The 14,351-nt window shown below is 39.6% G+C and overlaps 1 protein-coding gene across 9 annotated transcripts in view; it reads left to right on the plus strand.

Moving 5' to 3' along the window:
- Nucleotides 1-14,351, plus strand: part of PRELID2 (PRELI domain containing 2) — a 189,657-nt gene that overhangs the window by 60,864 nt on the left and 114,442 nt on the right. For 7 of the 9 annotated variants that reach the window (XM_058732851.1, XM_058732858.1, XM_058732884.1 and 4 more), the window contains one exon: nucleotides 2,767-6,944. The exons of the other annotated variants lie outside the window; for them this stretch is intronic. The gene's annotated coding sequence lies outside the window, so the exon portion shown is untranslated. Of the gene's footprint in view, nucleotides 1-2,766; nucleotides 6,945-14,351 lie in introns of those variants that run through there. 9 annotated transcript variants of the gene reach the window in all.

The raw sequence follows: 14,351 nt of genomic DNA on the forward strand, positions 1-14,351 counted from the left end.
CAGATCTATGAATAGATTTATTCATTACTGGGGAGGCTAAATAAGATAATTCCATTTAGCACAAGCATGGCACATGGCAGGTGCTCAAAAAATGTTGAAATGGGATCTAAATATGGTCTGTTCCTAAATCCACTCTGCTCTTTGAGAACATTTTTATGAAGCATTTTTGTGAGGCTCACAAAGCACCTGGGCGCAGATCCCTTCTTATCCTGGAGGGTGGGATCTAAAGTCAGCTCCAAGTGAAATGAAAGACTGGGAGGGGACTCCACTTACAACTATACGCTGGTTTCCAAACTTCAGGTTAATGATTTTGGAACATCACTGAACCTCAGAATCCTCTGGAGGATTTGTTAAGCGTAGATCGGTGGGCCCCACTCTCAGTTTCTGTGTAAGTAGGTCTGGGGTTGGGTCCTAAGATTTGTGTTTCTAACAGGTTTCCAGGTGATGCTGCTGTTCTTGGTCCAGGGACCACACTTTGAGAACGATTGCTCTAAATGAGGTCTCATCTCTGAATGAAGACAGGTTAAATATAAGGGCACCGAGGAAGCTAATAGCTGGGGTTTTGAAATTGTTGTCATGCAGTCTATTGACTTTAGATTAATCAGAGGAATGATCTTCTTGTGTGGTTTTTCCCTGATTTTAGGGTCTCGGTGCTTGTTTAACTTTTTTTTTCCCCCCTGCTTAAATGTGGACAAGCTCCACAGTGGTATAAAGACAACTGAAAAGAACAGAGATGAGACTCACACCAACTTGTGTTTTTGATTTAAAATGCTGTTAGTGAAATGAGCAGATTAAACAAGCCTTACTTGTTGTCACAAATACACATGTTCTTGTGGGTTTGCTTGTTTTGTTTTTACTGTGGTTGAAAGCTGATCAGGGCTCTTTATTGTTTCTAGTAACAACTCGCTCTTCTCTTTCAAGTGAAGTGTCTGTGAAGGACAGTTGCATTCAGGGCATTTAATGCAACAGAGCGTTTGAAGGATTTACCTAATTCAGACTGTTGTAATTCATGACCGGTGTCTCAGGGCGGTAAATGGAAAAGTAAGGGGAATATACTTTTACCACATGAATTTACAGTTACTGCAAATTAGAGCTTGTGGCTGAGGCTTTAAAGCTTTTTTTTTTTTTTTCTTCAATGTCCACTTCATTGAAGTATTATGCATGTACAATTAAATTGACCAATCCCAAGTGTACATTTTGGTGAGTTTTGACAAATAGGTGTAGTTACGTAAGCATCACAAAAATCGTAACATACAACACTTTATGGCTTTGTGGTGCTGCTGTGTTTTTGCCAGTTTGTTGCTTCCCTTTTTTTCTTGACTATTACAAAGTTTTGGCAAGCTTGAAATGTGCCTGTTTTAATGGGACTTCTTCTGTTTTCAAAAGTGGCTCTATGGAAAATGGGAGAATGGTTGTGGGTTGGGGGAACTACTGTTTTTTTGAGCAATAAAATGCCACATTAAACGGAAGGGGGGCAGGTATCAGGGCTAAGGCTGTAGAAGAAGGGTCAGTCAGTTGTTGCCCTCAGGCCAAACCCAACCTGCTCTCTGCTTTTGTAAATAAAGTTTTATTGGCACACAGCTATGTCCCTGGCTTTGTTATGGCTGCGATGGCAGAGTGAATAGCTGTGACAGAGAGCTCTTCTCCAGCAAAACTTAAAATATTTATTGTCCTTTAAGAAAAAGCTTTCTGTCCTGTAGGTTGTGAGCGTGCCCTCTCCTAAATTAAGACCAGGGAACCTGGTAGTGGTTGTTTAGCCTTTTTTACATTGCATTTGATCACATCTTACCTATATTCCAAAGTTAATAGTTTATTTTGTCTGTATTAGCTTTAACATCACCACTCGGCTGATTTTATTTTAAGGCATAAAAAAGCACTGAAATGATCACAACAGTGAAGTTAAAATATCAGTAGCAGTGATCATTAAAATTGCTCATGAAGTTCCAGTGCACGTGCATAATGGAGTAGAAATGTAAGCATTTTGTGTAGCAGATAAGGTAGCAGCACTGTGATATGGCAGTGGTGTAGGTGCTGGGTACAGTCAGTGTACTCAGTTTGCCAGTTGGGGAATTTTGCAGTTCTTAAAAACAACAACAACAACAACAACATTCCACGGGGTTTGCATGAATGCGCATAGGGAGACATTATTTGTTATTTTTATATCCTACCACATTTCAAATTTGCATGATTTAAATTCACATAGAATGTGGCCACCTTGGATATGGTGCCCAGTCCTAAAGATACTCCCCAGAACTCTCTGGCCGTGTATCCACGTGGGCATTTGAAAATTAGAAAGCTTAGAAGGTGATTTTATCATGAACCAAAATGGAGGCACATACATCTCAGTAACCAATATGCTTGTAGAGTTGCTGCTGACACATCCGTTTGATAGATTTTTGATTTCCTGTCATTTTTGAATAAAACAAATAGCCCTGACATCTGTTTGTTCTTGCCGCTGGGGAGACACGGCTCGGTGAGGTTTGATCACATAGCAGAGTTCCTTCACGCTGGAAAGATTAAGACCTCCGTTTTAGCTATATCTTAACTCCCCTTTGAACCAGCTCCTCTGGGTAGCTGGACTTTATAAAATAAGGTGCTGGCTTTGTTCAAAGATCATTAGGAGGCAGAAATGCAGTTTCTTCCAGAATTATCCACAGTGATGGAATTCAAGTGACCCTTAAGAGTTGCTTTAGAAAAGAGGCAAATAAGTATTGATTGGGGAGACCTGTTTATTAGGTGATAAAGCCAACTTGCTTTCTCTTGCAGGGGACCTGTGTTGTCCTAATTTGCTCAAGAATCACTTCTTGGCCCCAACACATCACTGATGCAGTTTTTGAAATCCAACTTTAAGGATACACTGTTGGCAGCTTAAAGAAGAGGAGACCCTCCTTCCAGGACATGAAATGATACACTCCCCTGGGAGCTTGCCTCAGATAGTGGCACTCATGGACATGAGACCTGCTAGCTGGGTTTTTATGGCACAGTCTCTTTATGATTTACAAATAAAGGAAAAAAAAAACCATAGAAGGTGACGTCTGCCCTTCTTCAGGATGTCCTGCTGACTGCCTGGTGACAGTGTCAGGGAAGCCAAGGACAGGCTGGAGGCCTGGCGAGTGGTGCTGGTGCCCATATGTTATCAGCCTCATTGCTCATGGGATTCATGAGAAGATTCTGGGACGGATAAAGGAGTTAAACCTGATGCCTGATGCATGAGTGTCCTACAACAGAAAGGAATATACCAGGCCAGTGTTGAAGCTAAGCTACACTTAGAGTAATGTTTGGTTCTCAGAAATTGAGAGCATTTAATGTCTACCCATAAGTACTACTTAACTGTCACCAGTATGGCTTTTATAATGTAACCTGTCCACAGTATGATTTGGTCTCCTGAAAGAACATGGGTTGGAGAGCTGGAAGGCAGGGGATGACTTTGGCATTATGTGATATGGAGCGCAGCATGAACCTCTCTGTGTTTCCCTGGCAAGTGGGGCTACCTGGGCACAAGTGTTCTGTGTAGTGATGACTAGACAAGGAAGGGAGTTTAGTATGAAAAGCACAGGTTTGGGAAATTGACAGAACAAGTGTTACCACCCACTAGCTCAATGATTGATCATCTACATAATTTTCAATTTTTCCAAAGCTCCTTCTTTTTCATTGCACAATGAGGTTATAGAATTAACTTTGTGAGGTGGTCGGATCGATTTGGGATTGTGTATATAGAGTGCCTAGTATGCTACCTGTTGCATCGTAGAAGTGTAGTACCTAGACGCCATTACTATGTGAAACCATTTTGAAAATGTACTTTTCAAATGTAATATGAGGTAGTATTACTGTTTGAAAATTAGGTGACAGTAGTTTGCATTTACCGTGATTGGAAGCCAAAATATAAGTGCACACTACCTAATAGGAAGCTTGAAGAGAGGCAGTAATTTGGAATTCATCTGCTTAAGATAAAAATTGGGCCATTACTGAAAAGTCTTGGGGAAATTGTTCTTTTTTTTTAATATTTGAAAATTCTTCCACTTAGTGCAGGGATGAATATCAAAGCAATTTTATTTTTTATACAAGCCTGCCACTGTGAGCTTCTTCTTACTGTATTTGAGCTGTTTGTGCTGCTCGAGTTCTGTCTCTTAGGATAATCTCTCCTCATTTTCTTAGTGTCTCATTCTTCAGGTGTGTTGGAGAGAAAATGAATGGAGAAACCAGAACAAAACTTTGACTTCTTTTTCCAGTTTGTCAGCGGCATTTGGTAGGCTTTTGGAATAATAGCCCATTTCGAAAAATAAGAGGCGATGTAAATGATCACAGAGATGAGAGGTTAGAAATCCGTATGACACTGAAATAAACTTAATGCATCCTACCCAACAACCTACATCCTCTGAAGCAGGAGTTCTCAGCTTTTGGTGTTCATTAGAATCACCTAGGGAACATTATGCGCTTTTGCTGATGAGGGTACATCCTAGAGCAATACATACATCAGAATCTTGGAGATTCTGGGTGGAACCCAGGCATCCATCCATACTTTTTAAAGCTCCGTAGGTGGTTCCCATTGGTAACTAGGGATGCGAACACTAGACTGAATTCTTGGTGATTTTCAGACATTATCTGATTTCTTTCTTAACACCTCTGAGGTAGGAAAGGATATTTGTAGCAAGAATTTTTGTTGGAAATACAAAGAGTTGGGTGCATGGGTAGCTCAGTCAATTAAGTGTCTGACTTTTGGTTTCAGCTCAGGTGATGGTTCATGAGTTTGAGCCCCACATCAGGCTCCACGCTAACAGTGCAGAGCCTGCTTGGGATTCAATCTCTCTCTCTCTCTCTCTCTCTCTCTGCCCCTCACTGCACTCTCTCAAAATAAATAAATAAACTTAAAAAAGAAATTGAAAGAGTGAAGCAGAAAGAGGACGAATTTTTGCTAATTCCTTAAAACCAGGGTGGCCAGTGCAAATGGCTTTGGGGACCTGGCAGGTGATCTGATGAGTCAGGCAGGCTGGTGGCACCTTGGGAGACCCTGGGAACACATGTCTGTTTAAAGGTGGACAGCTGCTGCCCAGCTCTCACACACTGTTGCCATGTGGCTGTTTTTTCTAGTTAACTCTAATTTCCTGTTTTATAGGAAAAGACAGACTTTTTTTAAAGAGAAGAATTCTCCCAATTTTTACATGCTGGCAGTAATTCAGAATTGTTTAAAACATTGTGCTGGCCAAACCAAACATGTTTTCCAGTAGTTTCCGGCCTCTGCCTCAAGAGTGTCAAGGCCCAGCCTAAACATCCCAGTCAGTTTTTAATTGATTTGCATTTCCCCACTCTGGATGGAAGCTACATTCTGTCTCTTCTCCAAGACTGCTTTGATATGTATTTTCCTCCCATTCCCAAGAAATCCTCTGGAGTTGCTTCAGACACTTATCCTCTCTCAATATTTTTTTTTTTTTAAGCCTTCTGCAGGCATCCATTACTTCAAGCTTCACATATATGTGTTAGAATTATTATGCTCTTTTTAACATTAATTAGAGCTTGTTAGAGTTTATTTTTATAATATGTCAGAATCCTTTTCCTGTGAGAAAACATTTAGAAATGTCAAAATCAGGAGTACTGCCTTCCTGGGCATATTAGGAACATGTGGGAAGGGGTTAATTCACAGACCAGGCCAGTCTCCTCCTGACCTGGTGTGGCTGGGCCTAAATCTCGAGGCAATGATTTTGTCCAGTGATTCCCACACTTCTCCTTGAATCAGAAATCCTCGGGGGAGGTGTGCTAAATGCAGGTTCCCAGGCCTTCCGCCAAAGATTCTGATTCATGAAATCTCATTTGGGACCTAGGGGATCTGCCTTTTAAAGCAAGTTCACCAGGAGATTCAGCTGCGCTGTTCCACAGACCATATTTTGAGAAACACTGATTTCGGGACAGCGTTTTTGCCCTCCATGTCTCCTATCATGCAAAAAGGTTTTGCAATCATTTGGCCCCACTGATCAATACATTTGACCATTCAGGACAAAACATAAAGTTCTTATGCTGAGATGGACTGACTTTAGCTATCCTTATGTGATTAAGGTGCTTTTACCATGAAGGGTCTTTTATGGTTTCAGTCATATGTGGATAAAAAAAAGGTGCTCTATTCTTTTTATATAAATTGCTTTGTGTATTTTATAAGCAGTGTATATGTAGTAATGTTCTTTTTGTCAGACATTGTAGGGTGCATGGTATAGACAAGTCGAGGTTATTCTTTTAAGTTGCACGTCTTTTTTTGTATTTTAATCATTTACACTGTAACACTTAATTTAGTATATATTTCCCTGCTTTTGCAAACAATCTACTAAAAATAATGAAAAAAATTAAGGTCATCACTTATGTTTTTACTCTTTCAGGTCCTATTTGGGTTTGTTAAAGCCCCTACCGTGAATGACTCTGCTCTTTGAGATCTGCAGTGGTTTTTGCAGGGTGTGTTTTCACTCATTGTTACCTGTTACCTTTCTCTCTGCCGTTACTCTCACCTGCCTCTAGGAACCCTCATCTCCTTCTTTATGGGGCTGGGAAATTATGTCATTGCATACTCTGTGTCCAGTAACAGTAAACAGAACCTAAACGAGGCTCTGAGAGACTTTTTTCTGAGGACATGCTGCCTTGACTTGGTGATGTTATTTTACTGTAACTTCCTGATTCTCAACTTCAGTTGTCAAATCTTTGACCTCAAGGTAAGTGAGATGTTGCCACACATGCTTTCTTTTGATCTAGAAGTCATTGTCTCCCTCAATTGTGTGTTTTTATATGTACAGTTGTATAATGTGAAACATAAGTTAAATTCAAATGAACATTTCTCAGGCCCCTTTTTTGTGAGGTATGAAGTATTTTTGATTCAGTGTTATTGTGATTTAGAGCTATAAATGAGTAGTATAGCTCTGAAATTCAGTCCTGTAGACATTCTGAAATAAAGTTTGTTATGACTCATACTTATGCATGAATTTTACTTTCTTGGGGGGGGTGTCACTTGACTCAGCAGAGCTCGTGTGTATCATTGGTAGTGATGATCCTAGTCCTTTGCAACAGCCCCAGATGAGGCTGTTATACCAATCGTATGATGTCAGCTCCCCGCTTCCCCCAAGGTGAGCCATTAAACTTTCTCCCAGCAATAAACAGAGGGCACTTTTATTGGGTGATCTCAGCAGGCTTTGGGCTAATGGAGCCAAGGTCCGGGGTTGACAGGAGAACTGAAGCACAAACAGCAACATGAGGTCATGTGATCCCCCAGAGGGAGGGGGCACAGCAGCTCCTTGTCAACTTGTGAGGCTCAGCTCTCTTTTCTGTACTTTGTTTCCATGAGATCCTTTCACTTGTCTGCTTTTTACCTGGGTGTATTTGAGTGGCTTTCTGTGCCTTGTTTCTAAAATGCTTTGTCCAAGCCCTATTGATGTCTTTCTTTTATTAGAGCCTGGGTGCCTTAAGGAGTAGACTCCTTAGTTCAACCAGCATTTATTGAACACCTATTATTATGTTCAAGAAAAAAGCAAGATTTATCTTGTTCTGACTCAATCGAGGGGTTTCTAGGAGGCTTGCATCTTCATTATACAGACATATGGCAGCAGTGGGTAATGATGGTAAGACTGGACACACGTACCTGCTGAGTAAATCAAACAATGATTGCTTATTTAAAGGATACACACGCACACACATACACACAAAATCAGCCCAGAGTGCGGAGATCAGCACATAAATGTTTAGCTTGGTGACCCTGAAGCCTCACCAGCATATTGCACGGTTGTGGATGATCCTGTGTGAATTAGTGAGGGGCACATCATAAGAAATGAAGATATTTTTTGGAAGATAACCAGTTTTCTGTTGGAGCAGCCTTACAAAGAGAAGGGCGGAGCTGCCCTGCATGAGCCCGTCTCCTCATCTGAGCCACATAGAAACTTCACATTTCATGATGATTGCTGGATAGAGGACATTCAGGCATAAATATCTTTTACCTTCAGAATGTTCTGACTATTACAGCCTGACCCAAGCACATTTCTGAATTCAGGGCTGCAGGATCAGCGTAGTGTTTTCCTGATATCTGGGTGGGGCCTGCAAACCCCAAAACCTTCACGCAATCATTGGACAGACTGAGGCAGGTAGAGAGGTGGAATCCTAAGAATGACAAACCCAATGTGATGGGGGCTTGGAATAGAAATTATATTAACCGAGTGGAACAATTTATAGAAATTTAAAATGTGATAGTTAAATTTTTACATGCAGTATTTCTTACACACCTTGACTGCCAATCAGAACCCTCTGGGTAGCTTTAAGACATACTGATGCTTGGGTCTCAGCCCCAGAGTTTCAAGACTGTAGCCCTGGCATCAGGATTGTGTAAAGCTCCCCAGCTGATCCTGAAGCCATGGATGGAAATTCCTACCATCGTCAGAACTAATGTCTGTTTTTCCCTGAGTGGGAGCCCTTAAGAAGCTAGCAGGAGGAGGGATGGTAATATGAGACCTCTCCCTTCTAGTGATTTGCCTCTAGGACTTCAGAAAACTACTTTACTGTCCAAGAAAAAAGAGCCCCAATGTCTCTTAAATGCTAGTAGGGGAAAAGTGAACCTAAAAATACTCTGCCATGTGTAGTTTGCTTTGTTGTGACCAAAAGTTTGAATTGCATTTGTGAACAGAATCCAATGCAGAGAAAGGATCCCATAATAACTCCAGACCCTTGCTTGTCTTCAAAGGGTTAACCTGAGTTACTGCACTTCCGGACCTTAAGATGTAGCTCTCCAAGCTATGGACAGGCGTGCTGTGCAGGAGGCGGCAGAGACAAAATAGCAGCCACCATCCTGTTAAATTAAACTCCGTGGAGCTATTCTCCAGCATTCTCGGAGAAGGTTAGAGCCGTTTCATGCCTGCCATCTGTTAGGCTGCTGATGGAATCATTACTTCTTTGTGTTGGTGCCAGGATGAACTTTTAGATCCGATGACGAAGGAGAAAATGCTAACCGTCCAGTTGTATGCTTTTGTTTTCTTATTTTGAGTTTAGATGGTCCCCTAAATTCACAAGTCCATCACTTGTGCCAACAATTGAAATTCCCTCATTGCCAATTTTTTTTTAGAGGTGTAGAGGGAATTACTTTCTGGGCTGAAGCTCCTCTGTTATTTGTATTTGTTTAAAGATGTAGTCATTAATCTCATCAAAAGCAAAGTAAAACAAAATTTTCCCTGGTCCCCAGGATAGGAGGGGACCCAGAAAGCACCCAGAAAGAATTAAATGGATGAAATACCCTAGCGTCTAGTCATTGTCACTGGAAACAGGATATAGGGCAAGGAGAGGGAGAGAAAAAGGGGAAAAGCCTATCAGGGTTATATCTGCCACTGAGTAGATCAGGGTGAGTGTGAGGAAAACTCGGTTGTCTGATATTTTCTTTCACAAATGACATTTTGGAGAATTAGAGAATATGGCTTGGAAGTTTAGAGCCTCAATTCATGTGTTGCTTCCCCCCACCCCCAGTACATATTCATAGACACAGAAAAAAATTTTTTCATGCAGCTTTCTCCTGGTACCTTGGTGATTGGATCTAAAGACTTTGGAAAACATGAGTCCCATCTGAGGCACTAGATGGCTCCAATTTTTAAATACAGTTTTAAATCGGATTAAACAATGCATCAGCTTCCATTTGGAACTTTTCCAGTATGGAGAGTCATCTCTTTCTATATGTGAAGTCAGAAGCTAGCGTTATAACTATTTCCTTAGGTGTTAATTGTTCTGTCAAGTGCTATGAGAACCATTTCTTCCTGGAAAAAATAAGTGCTAACGATGTTTTTGGGCCTTAATAGGGCAAGGATTTTACAGAGAATTGGGGAAAAGCAGAGTGTCAGCCAGGCATTTATTCCCCGCCCCCCCCTCCCCCATCTGCCTCTGAAACTTCTTCCTGGGGATTGTCACCTGCAATTTTCTAAACAGGGTATTTGTACCCTTGGGAATATTAACCATCTCTGCGAGGGATGTATGAAGTCACAAGGCAGATGGACAGAATGCTCCTCTTAGAGCCTTCCTTTTGCTCAAAGATTTGTGGGAAACATTGTTTTTATATTAAAACAAACATAGAACCATATAACTTTGTGGAATGTAAAATTAGAATGGATCCTTAAGTAGAAAAGAAGACTTAACGTCCTTTTGCTTGGAGCACTGCTTAGTATGCTGCCTACTACATAGCAGGTGTTATATTAGGTTGAATCTAACGGAAATACCGAAGAGTAGCAATTACTCGTGCTTCAGCCTGCTACAAGCGCCTGCAATTAATACATCCCCAGTGTTCCAGGGCTGTCTTCTGCTAGTGACAGTCACATTCCTCTCTGGAAACATTGGCGAAGCCCTGATGCAGGCCACTCCAATCCCTGGGACTCCCAGAATTCCCATGTCCCTTAGAGTCGGCCTGGAATCCCAGCAGCATGGCCCTTGCCTGCCAATATCTTGTGATACAAAATGGGGTAAATCTCCTGTAAACTTGAGCCAGGCTTGCCATCAGGGGCATCATGGATTATTTAGAGGGCCGAGTTAACATACAGCTCTTAGTTGTTGGGGAGGTACATAAGTATGAAGGGTACTTTTTAAGTATTAAAGTTTAAATTATTTTTCTCTCATTTGTTGGGAGGTGGTCATGTTTCCTCTTTTGTTAAGAGAAAACAGTAGTCAGGCAAATGTTGTTTGTCAATATAATGTTTTTGACATACTGTTTTTCCCTAAATGGAGGCAGTTCAGATACACCTATATAAACGCTGCTTTTCTAACCAGTCTGTCTACAGTGTTTACTTAAGTCAGGGTGTTCGTTAAAATCCTTGAGAAGGGGTATAATTAGTCTTGATGGGGTCAGATAACAAACACAAGAAAAAATTAATGAAGCAGTGTTTTGATTCTCGATTCTTGTAATTATAGTGGTGCGGCTGGTTCTCCTATAGTGAAGCTTTTACCATTTCCAATAATAAATGTCTTTTCGGGTTGTATTCACTCAGATATGTTTTAACTGTCATCTAGATGGAAATTGCATGGCAGTTGCCAGCAGGAATAACCTTTACTTTATTTACAAAATACATATATATTTCTACTGAGAATATCGACGATGGTCGTACCTCAACTTCTTTGTTGAAAGAACATGTCCTGGTCAGATCTGAATTTCCCTTCACAAAAGTGAAATATGACTATATTTCGGGTAATAGCTTAAGTTGAAAATACCAGAAATTTGAGCCTTGATTCAATGCTCAATTACATCCTAGAAACCTAAATTTGAGTCCTGGTTCTATTATGTCCTAGACATGTCCATAAATTCTCAAAGCTTTGTTCTGTTCATATGGGAAGGAGTAATAATGGGGATATTTTTTTAGGGTTGTTGAAAGGGTTAAGTGAGCTCAAGACATGTAAAAACTGTTGGAACCATGCCTGGTATGTGGTAAATGCTCAGCAGTCTCTGGAAGAGATTGTGTTAAGTTGGTGTTCTTTAAATGTTTGGTAGAATTCTCTAGTGAAACCATCTAGGCCTTAAGATTTCTGTTTGAAGGAGATTTTTTAAGTTATTTAAATTTAAGTGAGTTAACATACAGTGTAGTCTTGGTTTCAGGAGTAGATCTTAGTGATTCATCTCTTATGTCTGACACCCAGTACTTGTCCCAACAAGTGCCCTCCTTAATGTCCTTCACCCATCTGGCCCATCTCCCCACCTAGCTCCCTACACCAACCCTCAGTTTGTTCTCTGTATTTAAGAGTCTCTTACGGTTTGCCTCCCTCTCTGTTTTTATCTTATTTTTCTTTCCTTGCCCTATGTTCATCTGTATTGTTTCTTAAATTCCACATGAGTGAAATCATAGGATATTTGTCTTATTCTGACTGACTTACTTCATTTACAGGTGTAGTATTTCTTTCACAGTTTGAGTGCATCAGGGCTCTTGGGTGGCTCAGTTGGTTAAGTGTCCAACTTCAGGTCAGGTCATGATCTCACAGTTTGTGGGTTCGAGCCCTGCATCAGGCTCTGTGCTGACAGCTCAGAGCCTGGAGCCTGCTTTGGATTCTGTGTCTCCCTCCCTCTCTGCCCCTCCCCATCTCTCTGTCTCTCAAAAATAAATAAACATTAAAAAATTTTTAAATAGTTGGAGAGCATCAAATGCTCTATTTCATTTTGGGTGAGGGTGGTAGTTTGTGTTTTTGAGGAATTGGTCCATTTTATCCAAATTGTCAAATTTACATGTGTAGGGCTGTTCATAGTATTTTCATATTAACCTTTTGATGGTCTCCTTGGTCTTTAATGACATGCTGTTTTATTCCTGATATTGGTAATTTGTGTCTTTTCTTTTTTGTCAGTTGCTAGGTGTTAGTTTTATTCATATTTTAAGAGAATTAGCTCTTCATTTCATTGATTTGCTCTATTGCTTTTCTGGTGTGTTTTGTGGATTTCTGCTTTTTATTATTTTTGTTTTCATTTGCTTGGGGTTTTTTTTTTCCTCTTCTTTTTCTAGGTCTTCAAATGGGAGCTTAGATTATTGTTTTGAGACTTTTTCATTCTTCTAATGTATATATTTAGTGCTATAAATTTCCCTCCTAACACTGCTTTAACTGTGTCTCACAAAATTGGATTTTATTCCATGTAATATTTTAAAATTTATTTTTAAAATTAATTTTATTATGTGTATATATATATATATATATATATATATATATATATATAGAGAGAGAGAGAGAGAGAGAGAGAGAGAGAGAGAGAGAGAGAGAGAGGATGTATGAGCAGGGGAGAGTGGCAGAGGGGGAGAGAGAGAGAATCTCAAGCAGGTTCCATGCTCAGCACGGAGCCTGACACAGAGCTCTATCCCATGACCCTGGGATCATGACCTGACCTGAAATCAAGAGTCAGACACTCAACCAACTGAGCCACCTAGGTGCCCAGTGTATTTTTAAAATATCCCTTGAAACTTAATCTTTGATCCATGGATTATTTAGAAGCTTGTTGTTTAATTTCCAATTGTTTGGAGATTTTCCAGCTGTCTTTCTGCTATTGATTTCAGTTTGATTTCACTCTGGTTGGAGAATACACCTGTATAATTTCATGGTGAGGTTTGTTTTCTGGCCCAGGATATGTGTTCTATCTTGGTATATGTTTCATGGGCACTTGAAAAAGAGTGGATCTTCTGTTGGGTGTAGCATTTTATAAATGTTGATTGGATCCTATTGATTGATGGTGGTGTCAAATTCTTCTGTGTACTATCTGATGTTCTGTCTTGTGTTATAAATTGTTGAGAGAAGGATGTTGAGGTCTCCAACTACAATTGTAGATTTGTCTATTTCTTCTTTTATTTCTTTTGATTGTTTCTTCATATACTTTTCAGCTCTTCTGTTAAGTACATGCACATTTAGGTTTGAGATATCTTCTTTTTGGTTTAACCCTTTTATCATTATATAATATCCCTCTCTGTCCCTGGTAATTTTCATTGCCCTGAAGTCTCCATTAGCTGGAGTTCCTTTAATAGGAATTCCTATTTCTTTTTATTAATATTTGTATGATGTATCTTTTTAATTTTTTCTTTTAATCTGCCTGTATGGTTACATTTGAAGTGAGTTTTCTTGCATACATTTTGGTCATGTTTTTTAAAGCATTCTGTTGATCTCTGACTTTTAATTAATGATTTAGACTATTTAAATTTAATGTAATTATTAATATATTAGGGCTTCCGTCTTCCATTTTATTTTTAGATTTCTGTTTTTTTTCTTCCTTTGGGTTTTTTGAACACATTTTAGAATTCTTGTATGGTTTGTTCATATATAGTACTTTTCAGCAAATCTCTTTGTATACCTTTTTTTAGTGGTTGTTCTAGGTTTCATACATGCATATATACATCTTATCACAGTCTCTTGGTGTCATCATTTTACCAGTTGAATGAAGTGTTGAAACCTTACCTCCCTTTATATTCCTGCCTCTTCATGTTTATAATTAATTGCCTTAAATATTTCTTCTACATTTAGCTGGAACCATATCAGTGTTTTAATTTTTTGCTTAACCATCAAACATAGTTTAAAAGATCCAATAGGAGAAGAATGGTTTACTGTATGTGCCCATATTTTGTTTATTGTGTTCTTTTTTCCTTCCCATTATTCTGAAATTTCTTCTTTTATCATTGTTTTTCTGTTTAGAGAACATATTGTAGCCATTTTCTTTTTAAGGATAGAATTTCTGGAAACTAAATTTTTTAGGTTTTAATTAGGTGAAAGTGTCTTGATTTCCCCTTAATTCCTTAAGGATATTTTCATAGGATAGATAGGATAGATAGGTTGATGTTCTTTTCTTCTAGCACTTGAAAAATGTGCCACTTCCTGTGGCCTCCATGGCTTCTGATGGGAGAAATCCACTA

Source organism: Neofelis nebulosa, chromosome 1, assembly GCF_028018385.1.
Source record: "Neofelis nebulosa isolate mNeoNeb1 chromosome 1, mNeoNeb1.pri, whole genome shotgun sequence".
NCBI classification, from domain to species: Eukaryota; Metazoa; Chordata; class Mammalia; order Carnivora; family Felidae; genus Neofelis; species Neofelis nebulosa.